At 55.7% G+C, this 12500-nt stretch overlaps 2 pseudogenes; both read left to right on the top strand.

Annotated features, from left to right (window-relative positions):
- Nucleotides 1–2795: 2795 nt before the first annotated feature.
- Nucleotides 2796–3901, top strand: LOC149519675 (18S ribosomal RNA; annotated as a pseudogene).
- A 1-nt stretch (nucleotide 3902) lies between these two features.
- On the top strand, nucleotides 3903–4427 carry LOC149519674 (18S ribosomal RNA; annotated as a pseudogene; the record flags this gene model as incomplete).
- Between the last annotated feature and the right edge of the window lie 8073 nt (nucleotides 4428–12500).

Below are 12500 nucleotides of genomic sequence, written 5' to 3'. Positions count from 1 at the left end.
CCATCGGCACAAGATGGCCCCTGGTGCAGGCGGTTGCGACGAAACTATCAGCATATGCTGGGCCTTGGTGCGGGCGGTTACCTCGACCACCATCGGTAGAAGATGGCCCCTGGTGCAGGCAGTTGCCTCGAACACCATCGATACGTGCCGGACCTTGGTGTGAGCAGTTGCCTCGAGCACTATCGGCACAAGATGGCCCCTGATACGAGCGATTGCGGTGAACGCCATCGGCACATGCTGGGCCTTGGTGCAAGCGGTTACCTCGACCACCATTGGCACATGCTGGGCCTTGGTGTGGGCGGTTGCCTCGAACACAATTGGCAAATGCTGGGCCTTGGTGCGGACGGTTGCCTCGACCACCATCGGCAGAAGATGGCCCCTGGTGCGGGTGGTTTCCTCGAGCACCATCGGTACAAGCTCGCCCTTAGTACGGGCTCTTACCTCGATCACCATCGGCACATGCTGGGCCTTGGTGTGGGCGGTTACCTCGACCACCATCGGCATAAGCCGGCCCTTGGTACGAGCGGTTAACTCCACCACCATCTGTAGAAAATGGCCCCTAGTGCAGGCGGTTACCTCGACCACTATCTGCACAAGCTGACCCTTGGTGCGGGAGGTTGCTTCGACCACCATCGGCACAAGATGACCCTTGGTGCGGGCGGTTGCCTCGACCACCATCGGCATAAGATGGCCCCTGGTACGGGCGATTACATCGAACACCATCGGCACATTTTGAGCCTTGGTACGGGCAGTTACCTCGACCAACATTGACACATGCCGGGCCTCGGTGCGGGCAGTTGCCTCGAGCACTACTGCACAAGCCGACCCTTGGTACGAGCTCTTGCCTCGACCACCATCGATAGAAAATGGCCCCCAGTGCGGGCGGTTGCCTCGAGCACCATCAGCACAAGCTGGCCCTTGGTGCGGGCGGTTGCCTCGACCACCATCGACATAAGATAGCCCCTGGTGCAGGCGGTTGCGTCGAACACCATCGGCACATACTGGGCCTTGGTGCGAGCGATTGCCTCGACCATAATCGGCACATATTGGGCCTCGGTGTGGGCAGTTGCCTCGAACACCATCGGCACGTGCTAGGCCTTCATGTGGGTGATTGCCTCGAGCACCATCGACACAGGTAGGTCCTTGGTGTGGGCTCTTGCCTCGACCACCTTCGGCAGAAGATGGCCCCTGGTGCAGGTGGTTACCTCGAACACCATCGACACATGCTGGCCCCTGGTGCGGCGGTTGCTTCAAACACCATCGGCACGTGCTGGGCCTTGCTACGGGCGGTTGCCTCGACCACCATCGACAGAAGATGGCCCTTGGTGCGGGCGATTACCTTGAGCACCATCGGTAGAAGATGGCCCCTGGTGTGGGCGGTTGCCTCAAACACTATCGGCACATGCCGGGCCTTGGTGTGGGCACATGCCTCGATCTAGTGCGAGCGATTGCCTCGACCACCATCGACACACGTTGGCCCTTAGTGCGGGCAGTCACATCGACCACCATCGGCACGCGCTGGCCCTTGGTGCGGGCACATGCCCCAACCACCATCGGCACCTGCTCACCCTCGGTGTGAGATATGCTTGTTTGGAAAAAGTGTCCCCATTTCAGACACTTTAACGTCTACTGATAGCATATCTGTAAAATCTTTAATGCTCTTTAGGGGGTGGTGGTCCGGCACCCCCTCTCCCTCCCTCACGGGGGGAGTAGGTGTGCATGATGGGCCTCCCATTGCGTACACCCATGGCAATATCCCTTCAACAAAATACAGGGCGTGCATGCCTTTCGACCATTTTGTCTGGTGATTGGTTGCTCCGATGACCGGTAGGCGCCCATGGCCTCGACCGGTTGGCATGCATGTGACAAAAGGGAGCTGATCTTTGAGCCTGTGCACGCGGCAGATATTGCCCTAGACACTAGAGCAAGTCCTTGAATCAGGCAATGGCTCCTTGGGGTGGTGCGAGTAGAAGCCGCGGTTGCAGGCTTGGCCCGGCTAGGTCTCTCGATATTTGACGGTCTCGTGATCCCTTCTCGTCGACCATAAAAATACGTAGGCCTCGACGAGGTTGTGCACGCAGCCGACGCTGCCCGAAACCCCAGGAACAAGTCTCTGAATTGGGCAACGTCCCCCTGGGGTGGTGTCAGCAGAGCTCGTGCGTGCTATCCCGGTTGGGCCAAGCATTGGTGGTGTCACTTTGTTGTTGCCTGTTGGATGGCAGGGGCAGTCTCATGGCCCTTGCTCGTGTTTTTCTCATGCCAAGCAGTTGTGGCGTGGCCTCGCACGTCGTTTCCTCCGCTCGCTCGTCGAGTAATCGATCGGGTGGGTTGTGGACCGACACACGTGGATGCTGCCACTTGTACGCAATGGGCATATGAGTGGTGCTATGGTTGTGCATGTTGGCAGGCTCTGTGCTCGATGCATCCAACTATCGACCCATCATCCTCTTCAATCTCCCCCCACGCGATCATCGTACCCAGGGGGCACGATCGGGATCCTGTGTTGCATACATGAATCGATGGAAATCGGATGTCTCACCACCCCTCATCCGTCTCATGGCTAGTGTCCCAAGCGTGCCACCCAATTTTCCATGGCCACATTGGTGCACTGGCATTCGATCATGCTCTTGGATGCAGAACGTTTAGCGGGCGCGGGCTCTCGGCCCCCGTTCATTCGATGCTACGTATTTCACATGCTCGACATGCACGATGCTTGCGCTCCGTGTCGGGCTCTCTCCGCTGCTCGGTCTGTGTGTCGAGGCCCACGTGGTGCCAACGTCCCGAATGAATGCTACCTGGTTGATCCTACCAGTAGTCATATACTTGTCTCAAAGATTAAGCCATGCATGTGTAAGTATGAACTAATTTAGACTGTGAAACTATGAATGGCTCATTAAATCAGTTATAGTTTGTTTGATGGTATCTACTACTCGGATAATCGTAGTAATTCTAGAGCTAATACGTGCAACAAACCCCAACTTCTGGAAGGGATGCATTTATTAGATAAAAGGTTGACACGGGCTATGCCCGTTGCTTTGATGATTCATGATAACTCGACGGATCGCACGGCCTTTGTGCCGACGATGCATCATTCAAATTTCTGCCCTATCAACTTTCGATGGTAGGATAGTGGCCTACTATGGTGGTGATGGGTGATGGAGAATTAGGGTTCGATTCCAGAAAGGGAGCCTGAGAAACGGCTACCACATTGAATGAAGGCAGCAGGCGCGCAAATTACCCAATCCTAACACAGGGAGGTAGTGACAATAAATAACAATACCGGGCTCTATGACTCTTGTAATTGGAATGAGTACAATCTAAATCCCTTAACGAGGATCCATTGGAGGGCAACTCTAGTGCTAGCAGTCACGGCAATTCCAGCTCCAATAGCGTATATTTAAGTTGTTACAGTTAAAAAGCTCGTAGTTGGAACTAGGGTTGGGTCGTCCGGTTCGCCTCATGGTGAGCACCGGTCTACTTGTCCCTATTATCGGTGATGTGCTCTTGGACTTAATTGCCCGAGTCATTCCTCCGGTACTATTACTTTGAAGAAATTAAAGTGCTCAAAACAGGCCTACTTTTGTATACATTAGCATGGGATAACATCATAGGATTTCGGTCCTATTGTGTTGGCCTTCGGGATCGGAGTAATGATTAATAGGGCAGTCGGGGGCATTCGTATTTCATAGTCAGAGGTGAAATTCTTGGATTTATGAAAGATGAACAACTACGAAAGCATTTGCCAAGGATGTTTTCATTAATCAAGAATGAAAGTTGAGGGCTCGAAGATGATCAGATACCGTCCTAGTGTCAACCATAAACGATGCCGACCATGGATCGACGGATGTTACTTTTAGGACTCCACCGGCACCTTATGAGAAATCAAAGTCTTTGGGTTTCGGGGGGAGTATGGTCGTAAGGCTGAAACTTAAAGAATTGACGGAAGGGCACCACCAGGAGTGGAGCCTGCGGCTTAATTTGACTCAACACGGGGAAACTTACCAGGTCCAGACATAGTAAGGATTGACAGACTGAGAGCTCTTTCTTGATTCTATGGGTGGTGGTGCACGGCCGTTCTTAGTTGGTGGAGCGATTTGTCTGGTTAATTCCGTTAACGAACGAGACCTCAGCCTGCTAACTAGCTACGTGGAGGTGATCCTTTGCGGCTAGCTTCTTAGAGGGACTATGGCCGCTTAGGCCAAGGAAGTTTGAGGCAATAACAGGTCTGTGATGCCCTTAGATGTTCTGGGCCACACGCGCGCTACACCGATGTATTCAACGAGTCTACAGCCTTGGCCGACAGGCCTGGGTAATATTTGAAATTTCATCGTGATGGGGATAGATCATTGCAATTGTTGGTCTTCAACGAAGAATTCCTAGTAAGTGCGAGTCATCAACTCGTTGACTACGTCCCTGCCCTTTGTACACACCGTCCGTCGCTCCTACCAATTGAATGGTCCGATGAAGTGTTCGGATTGCAACGACGTGGATGGTCCACCGTACCCATGTGCCAAGTACCAGCACCCATTGCACCCATCGCACATCATGTGCGCACACCCCCCGCCCCCCCAATAACCAGAATCCCCAATGCCACTGGTTAGGCTCTCTGGTGATGCTCCGACGATGGTGCTCCGGGTGAAAAAAATGTTGCACCAGCACATGCCCGAGCCCAGCATGTGCACCGTGGCTCAAAATCAAACTTCGGCCAAGGCCTCAACCATCAATGGCACATGATGGTACATGGTGATGGCACATGCATCGACCATCATTGGCACAGGCTACCGTGCACTGGATTATGACAGAATGCCTCTAGGTCAAAATCTAGGCTAGAAATGACGCGCGCGCCTGTCGCCCGATTGTCAACCCATAGTAAGGGCCCATGGCCCCCAAGGGCACATGTCGTAGGTACAGCCCCCACGGCGGACAAGCCGTTCGGGCCTCCTTGGAGCTCAATTCCCACTGAGCGGTGGGTAAAATCCTTTGCAGATGACTTAAATATGTGACGGGGCATTGTAAGTGGCAGAGTGGCCTTACTGCCATGATCCACTGAGATTCAGCCCTTTGTCACTTCGATTCATCCCTCCCCCCGCCGACCTTCCTTCTTTTCATGCCGCCCCTCTTCAGGGTTGGGCATGACCCGGGGCCCCCCATCCTCCGATCCTTATCAAGAACGAACTTCACTCACCTCGGTCGACCCCTAAAACGAGCGTGCGGGCACTAAACTGACCCTTGAGGGCGGGATGCACGAGCCGACCAAGGATCCCGCTACTGGTCCCCCTCGGTTGTTGCCCCAAATGTTGTCGATAGCCTCTGGCCTTTGGTTGGTCGAGATCGGGAATACACTACGTATGCCTAAGTCAACCCATGAAACGAGCATGCGGGCGCTCAACCAGCCGGAGAGCCAGAATGAGTAAGTCGAGGATCGACTCGATCCCCCTCTACGTGCTGCCCATCTCGCTGTGGGTCCCTCGGTCTGGTTGGGGCTTGACCGAGAATGAACTCCGCATGCCTATGTCAACCCACGAAACGAACGTGCGGGAGCTCAGCCGGTCGAAAAGCCAGGATGCGCAAGCCGAGGATCGGCTCGATCCCCCTCTGCGTGCTACTACCGATCCCGCTGCCAGTCTGATCTTAGACTGGGAATGAACTTCGTATGCCTAAGTCAACCCATGAAATGAGCGTGCGGGCGCTGAGCCGACTAGAAAGGCATAATGTGTAAGCCGAGGATCAGCCCGATCCCTCTTTACGTGCTGTCGATCGCACTGTCGATCTTGCTGCCACAACCCTCAATCCGGTTGGGGCTTAGACATGGAATGAACTCCGTATGCCTAAGCCAACCCACAAAACGAGTGTGCGGACATTCAGTCGGCCGAAGAGGTAGAATGTGCAAGCCGGGGATCGACCCGGTCCCCCTTGCGTGCTGTCGATCCTGCTGCTGGTCTTGCTATCGTAACCCTCGATCCGATCTGATCTTAGATTGGGAATGAACTTCGTATGCTTAAACATGGAATGAACTCCTTATGCCTAAGCCAACCCATAAAATGAGCGTGCGGGCGCTCAGCCGGTCGGAGAGGCAGAATACGTAAGCCGAGGATCAACCCATCCCCCCTGCGTGCTACCGATCCTATTGTCACAACCCTCAATCTGGTCTGATCTTAGACTGGGAATGAAATCCGTATGCCTAATTCAACCCATGAAACGAGTGTGCGGGTGCTGAGCCGACTGAAGAGGCATAAGGCACAAGTCGAGGATCGGTCCGATCCCCCTCTACGTATTGTCGGTCTTGCTGCCACAACCCTCGGTCTGGCTGTGGCTTAGACATGGAATGAACTCTGTATGCCTAAGCTAACCCACGAAATGGGTGTACGGGCGCTCAGCCAGCCGGAGAGGTAGAATGCGTAAGCCGAGGATTGGTGCGGTCCCCCCTTACATGCTGCTGATCTTGTTGTTGCAACCCTCGGTCCGGTCTGATCTTAGACTGGGAATGAACTCCGTATGCTTAGACTGGGGATGAACTCCGTATGCCTAAGTCAACCCACGAAACGAGCGTACGGGCGCTCAGTCGGTCGAGAGGCAGGATGCGCAAGTGATGGATCGAACGGGTGGTAGGTGGGTTTAGGCACATCTTCATATTTCTACCGTGCCAATGCCATTTTTATGGCTTGTAAATTCATAGAATGGTCCCCTAAGCCTTCATGTGAAGTTTCGTGGTAAGACGACTCGTTTTCTATTTTTCACGATTTTTGAAACTTTTACAGTTTGGGATTTTTTAAAATTTTTTTAGAAAGAGTGTATTTTTGTATTTTTGTTGGCATGCACAAAAAAATTTAGCTAAAAATTCGAAGTGGAGAAGATTTTGTGATCGTTTGAAAAAAATGTCCCTATTTCAGACACTTTAATGGCTACTGGCAGCAAACCTATAAAATCTCAAATGCTCTTTAAGGGGGTGTGAGTTCTTGAGGTTTGACGAGGGATAGGGGGCCAATATAAGGGCCAAGTACCAGCACCCATTGCACATCATGTACGCACACCTCCCGACCCCCCCAATTGTCAGAACCCCCAATGTCGTCGGTTGGGCTCTCCTCCGATGCTCCGATGATGCTCCGGTGATGGTACCCCGAGCAAAAAAAATGTGGCACCAGCACATGCCCGAGCCCAGCATGCATACCGTGGCTCAAAATCGAACTTCGGCCATGGCCTCGACCATTAATGGCACATGATGGCACATGGTGATGGCACATGCATCGACCATTATCGGCACAGGCTGCCCTTTGGTACGAGCACTTCCCTCGACCGCCATCGACACAAGCTGGGCCATGGTACGGGTGGTTGCTTCGATCACCATCGGCACATGCTGACCCTTAGTGCAGGCAGTTGCCTCGACCACCATCGGCACATGCTGACCCTTAGTGCAGGCGGTTGCCTCGACCACCATCGGCACAAGCCAGCCCTTCGTACGGGCGATTGCCTCGACCATATAGGCACAAGATGGCCCCGAGTACGGGCGGTTGCCTCGACCACCATCGGCACTAGTCGGCCCTTGGTGCGGGTGGTTGCCTCGACTACCATCGACACAAGATGGCCCCTGGTGTGGGCAGTTGCATCAAACACCATCGACACATGCTAGGCTTTGGTGCGGGCGGTCGCCTTGACCACCATCGACAGAAGATGGCCTCTGGTGTAGGCGGTTGCCTCGAACACCATCGGCACTTTTTGGGCCTTGGTGCGGGTGGTTGCCTCGAGCACCATTAGCACTAGCTGACCCTTGGTAAGGGCGGTTGCCTCGACCACCATCGGCACAAGATGGCCCTTGGTGCAGGCAGTTACGTCGAACACCATCGCCATATGCTAGGCCTTGGTACAGGCGGTTACCCCGAACACCATCGCCACATGCTGGGCCTTGGTGCGGGGGTTGCCTCAACCACCATCGACAGAAGATGGCCCTTAGTCCAGGCGATTGCCTCGAGCACCATCAGCATAAGTCGGCCCTTGGTGCGAGCTCTTACCTTGACCACCATTGGTACATGTTGGGCCTTGGTGCGGGCGGTTACCTCGACCATCATAGGTAGAAGATGGCCTCTGGTGCAAGCGGTTACCTCGAACACCATCAGCACCTATCGGGCCTTGGTGCGGGTGGTTGCCTCGACCACCATCAGCACTAACTGGCCCTTGGTGCAGGCGGTTGCCTCGACCACCATTAGCATAAGATGGCCCCTGGTGCGGGCGGTTGCATCGAACACCATCGCCACATGCTGGGCCTTGGTACGGGCGGTTACCTTGAACACCATCGACACATGCTGGGCCTTGGTACGGGTGGTTACCTCGACCACTATCGACAGAAGATGCACCTGGTGCGGGCGGTTGCCTCGAGCACCATCAGCAGAAGTTAGCCCTTGGTGCGGGCTCTTACCTCGACCACCATCGATAGAAGATGGCCCCTGGTGCAGGCAGTTGCCTCGAGCACCATCGACACAAGTCGGCCCTTGGTGCGGGCTCTTACCTCGACCACCATCAATAGAATATGGCCCTTGGTGCGGACGGTTGCCTCGACCACCATCTGCACAAGATGACCCTTGGTGCGGGCGATTGCCTTGACCACCATCGACACAAGATGACCCTTGGTGTGGGCGATTGCGTCGACCACCATCGATAAAAGATGGCCCCTGGAGCAGGCGGTTGCCTCGAACACCATCGGCACGTGCCGAGCCTTGGTCCGGGCGGTTACCTCGAGCACCATCGGCATTAGCTGGCCCTTGGTGCGGGTGGTTACCTCGACCACCATCAACACAAGATAGCCCCTAGTGCGGGCTGTTGCATCGAACACCATCGCCACATGCTGGGCCTTGGTGCGGGCGGTTGCCTCGACCACCTTCAATAGAAGATGGCCCCTGGTACGGGTGGTTACCTCAAACAGCATCAGTAGAAGTCGGCCCTTGGTGCGGGCTCTTGCCTCGACCACCATCGACACATGCTAGGCCTTAGTACGGGTGGTTGCCTCGACCACCATCGACAGAAGATGGCCCCTGGTGCAGGCAGCTGCCTCAAGCACCATCGGCACAAGTCGGCCCTTGGTGCAGGCTCTTACCTCGACCACCATTGACAGAAAATGGCCCCTGGTGCGAGCAGTTACCTCGACCACCATCTGCGCAAGATGACCCTTGGTGCGGGCAGTTGCCTTGACCACCATCGGCACAAGATAACCTTTGGTGCGAGCGGTTGCCTCGACCACCATCGACACATGTCGGGCCTTGGTGTGGGCGGTTACCTCGACCACCATCGGCACATGTCAGGCTTGGTGCGGGTGGTTGCCTCGAACACCATCGGCACGTGCTAGGCCTTGGTACGGGCGGTTGCCTCGACCACCTTCGACACAAGTCAGCCCTTGGTACGAGCTCTTACCTCAACCACCATCGATAGAAAATGGCCCCTGGTGCGGGCAGTTGCCTCGAGCACCATCGGTAGAAGCTAACCCTTTGTGCGGGTGGTTACCTCGACCACTATCGGCACAAGATGGCCCCTGGTGCAGGCAGTTGCATCAAACACAATCGGCACATGCTGGGCCTTGGTGTGGGCGATTGCCTCAACCACTATCGGCACGTGCTAGGCCTTCGTGTGGGTGGTTGCCTCGAGCACCATCGACATAAGCCGGCCCTTGGTGCGGGCTATTGCCTCGACCACCATCAGCAGAAGATGGCCCTTGGTGGGTCGATTGCCTCGAACACCATCGGCATGTGCTGGGCCTTGGTGCGGGCGGTTGCCTCGACCACCATCGGCAGAAGATGGCCCTTGGTGCGGGCAGTTACCTCTAGCACCATCGACACAAGCCGACCCTTGGTGCGGGCTCTTGCCTCAACCACCATTGGTAAAAGATGGCCCTTGGTGCAAACAGTTGCCTCGAACACCATCGGCACATGCCGGGCCTTGGTGTTGGCACATGCCTCGATTTGGTACGGGCGGTTTCCTCGACCACCATCGGTACACGCTGGCCCTTGGTACGGGCAGTTGCATCGACCACCATCGGCATGCGCTGGCCCTTAGTGCGGGCACATGCCCTAACCACCATCGGCAGCTACTCACCCTCGGTGCGGGATATGCCTATTTGGAAAAAGTGTCCCCGTTTCAGACACTTTAACGTCTACTGGTAGCATACCTGTAAAATCTCTGATGCTCTTTAAGGGGTGGTGGTCTGACACCCCTTCTCCCTCCCCCCACGGGGGAGTAGGTGTGCGTGATGGGCCTCCCATTGCATACACCCAGGGTAACGTCCCTCAAGCAAAATACAGGGTGTGCATGCCTTCCGACCATTTTGTCTGGCGACTGGTTGCTCCATTGACCGGCAGGCACCCATGGCCTCTATCGATTGGGGTGCATGTGAAAAAAGGGAGCTAAGCACTAGCTCGTGCACGTGGTGAATACTGCCCTAGACCTCAGACCAAGTTCCTGAGTCGGGCAACGGCTCCCTGGGGTGGTGCGAGTAGAAGCCACAGTTGCGAGCTTGGCCCAGCTAGGTCTATCAGTATTTGATGGTCTCGTGATCCCTTCTTGTCGACCAAAAAATGCCTAGGCCTCGACGAATCGGGCAACGTCCCTGAATCAGTTAACGTCCCCCTGGGGTGGTGTCAGCAGAGCTCACGCGTGCGGTTCCGACCGAGCCAAGCATTGGTGGTGTCACTTTGTTGTTGCCTGTCAGATGGCAGGGGCAGTCTCGTGGCCCTTGCTCATGTTTTTCTCATGCCAAGCAGTTGTGGCGTGGCGTCGCACATCGTTTCCTCCACTCGCTTGTCGAGTAATCGATCGGGTGGGTTGTGGACCGACGTGCGTGGATACTGCCACTTGTACGTAATGGGCATATGAGTGGTGTTATGGTTGTGTGTTGGCAGGCTCCATGCTCGATGCATCGAACTGTCGACCCGTCATCCTCTTCAATCTCCCTTCATGCGGTCGTCATACCCAAAGGGCACGATCGGGATCCTGTGTTGCATACCTGAATCGATGGAAATCGGATGTCTCATCATCCTTCATCTGTCTCGTGCCCCGACGGGCCATAGATCGGACGTTAATGGCACATGATGGTGCATGGTGATGGCACATGCATCGACCATCATCGGCACAGGCTGCCCTTTGGTACGGGCACTTGCCTCGATCACCATCGACACATGCTAGGCCCTGGTACCGACGGTTGCCTCAATCACCATCGACATATGTCGGCCCTTGGTGTGGACGGTTGCCTCGACCACCATCGACACAATCCGACCATTGGTGCAGGCAATTGCCTCGACCACCATTGGCACAAGATGGCCCCTGGTGCGAGCGATTGCATCGAACACCATTGGCACATGCTGGGCCATGGTGCGAACAGTTGCCTCGACCACCATCGGCACATGCTGAGCCTTGGTACGGGTGATTGCCACGAACACCATCCGCACTAGTAGGCCCTTGGTGCGGGTGGTTGCCTCGACCACCATCGACACAAGATGGCCCCTGGTGCTGGTGGTTGCATCGAACACCATTGGCTCATGCGGTTGCCTCGACCACCATTGACAGAAGATGGCCCCTGGTGTAGGCGGTTGCCTCGAACACCATTGACACGTGTCGAGCCTTGGTGTGGGCGATTGCCTCGAGCACCATCGGCACTAGTCGGCCCTTGGTGTGGTCAGTTGCCTCGACCACCTTCGACACAAGATGGCACCTGGTGTGGACGGTTGCATCGAACACCATCGGTACATGCTGGGCCTTGGTGTGGGCAGTTGCCTCGACCACCATCGGCACATGCTGGGCCTTGGTGCGGGCGGTTGCCTCGAACACCATCGGCATATGCTGGGCCTTGGTAGGGGCGGTTGCCTTGACCACCATTGGCAGAAGATGGCCCCGGGTGCGGGCGGTTGCCTCGAGCACCATTGGCACAAGCTGGCCCTTGGTGCGGGCTCTTACCTCGACTACCATCGATAGAAAATGGCCCCTGGTACGGGAGGTTACCTTGACCACCATCTGTACAAGCCAACCCTTAGTGCAGATGGTTGCCTCGACCACCATCGGCATAAGATGGCCCCTGGTGCAGGCGGTTGCATTGAACACCATTGGTACATGCTGGGCCTTGATGCGGGCAGTTGCCTCGAACACCATCGACACGTGCCGGGCCTTGGTGCGGGCGATTACCTCGAGCAGCATCGACACAAGCCAACCTTTGGTGTGGGCTCTTGCCTCGACCACCATCGGTAGAAAATGGCCCCTGGTGCAGATGGTTGCCTCCACCACCATCGGCACAAGCCGAACCTTGGTCCGGGCGATTACCTCGACCACCATCGACACATGCTCGGCCTCGGTGTGGGCGGTAGCCTCGAACACCATCGACACGTGCTAGGCCTTCGTGCAGACGGTTGCCTCGAGCACCATCGACACAAGTCGACCCTTGGTGTGGGCTTTTGCCTTGACCACCATCGGTAGAAGATGGCCCCTGGTGTGGGGGGTTGCCTCGAACACCGTTGGCACATGTTGGCCCT

Source organism: Durio zibethinus, chromosome 3, assembly GCF_047325235.1.
Source record: "Durio zibethinus cultivar Kanyao isolate XHJ-2024 chromosome 3, ASM4732523v1, whole genome shotgun sequence".
Classification (NCBI taxonomy): Eukaryota; Viridiplantae; Streptophyta; class Magnoliopsida; order Malvales; family Malvaceae; genus Durio; species Durio zibethinus.
This window is presented reverse-complemented; position numbering and strand designations above follow the sequence as displayed.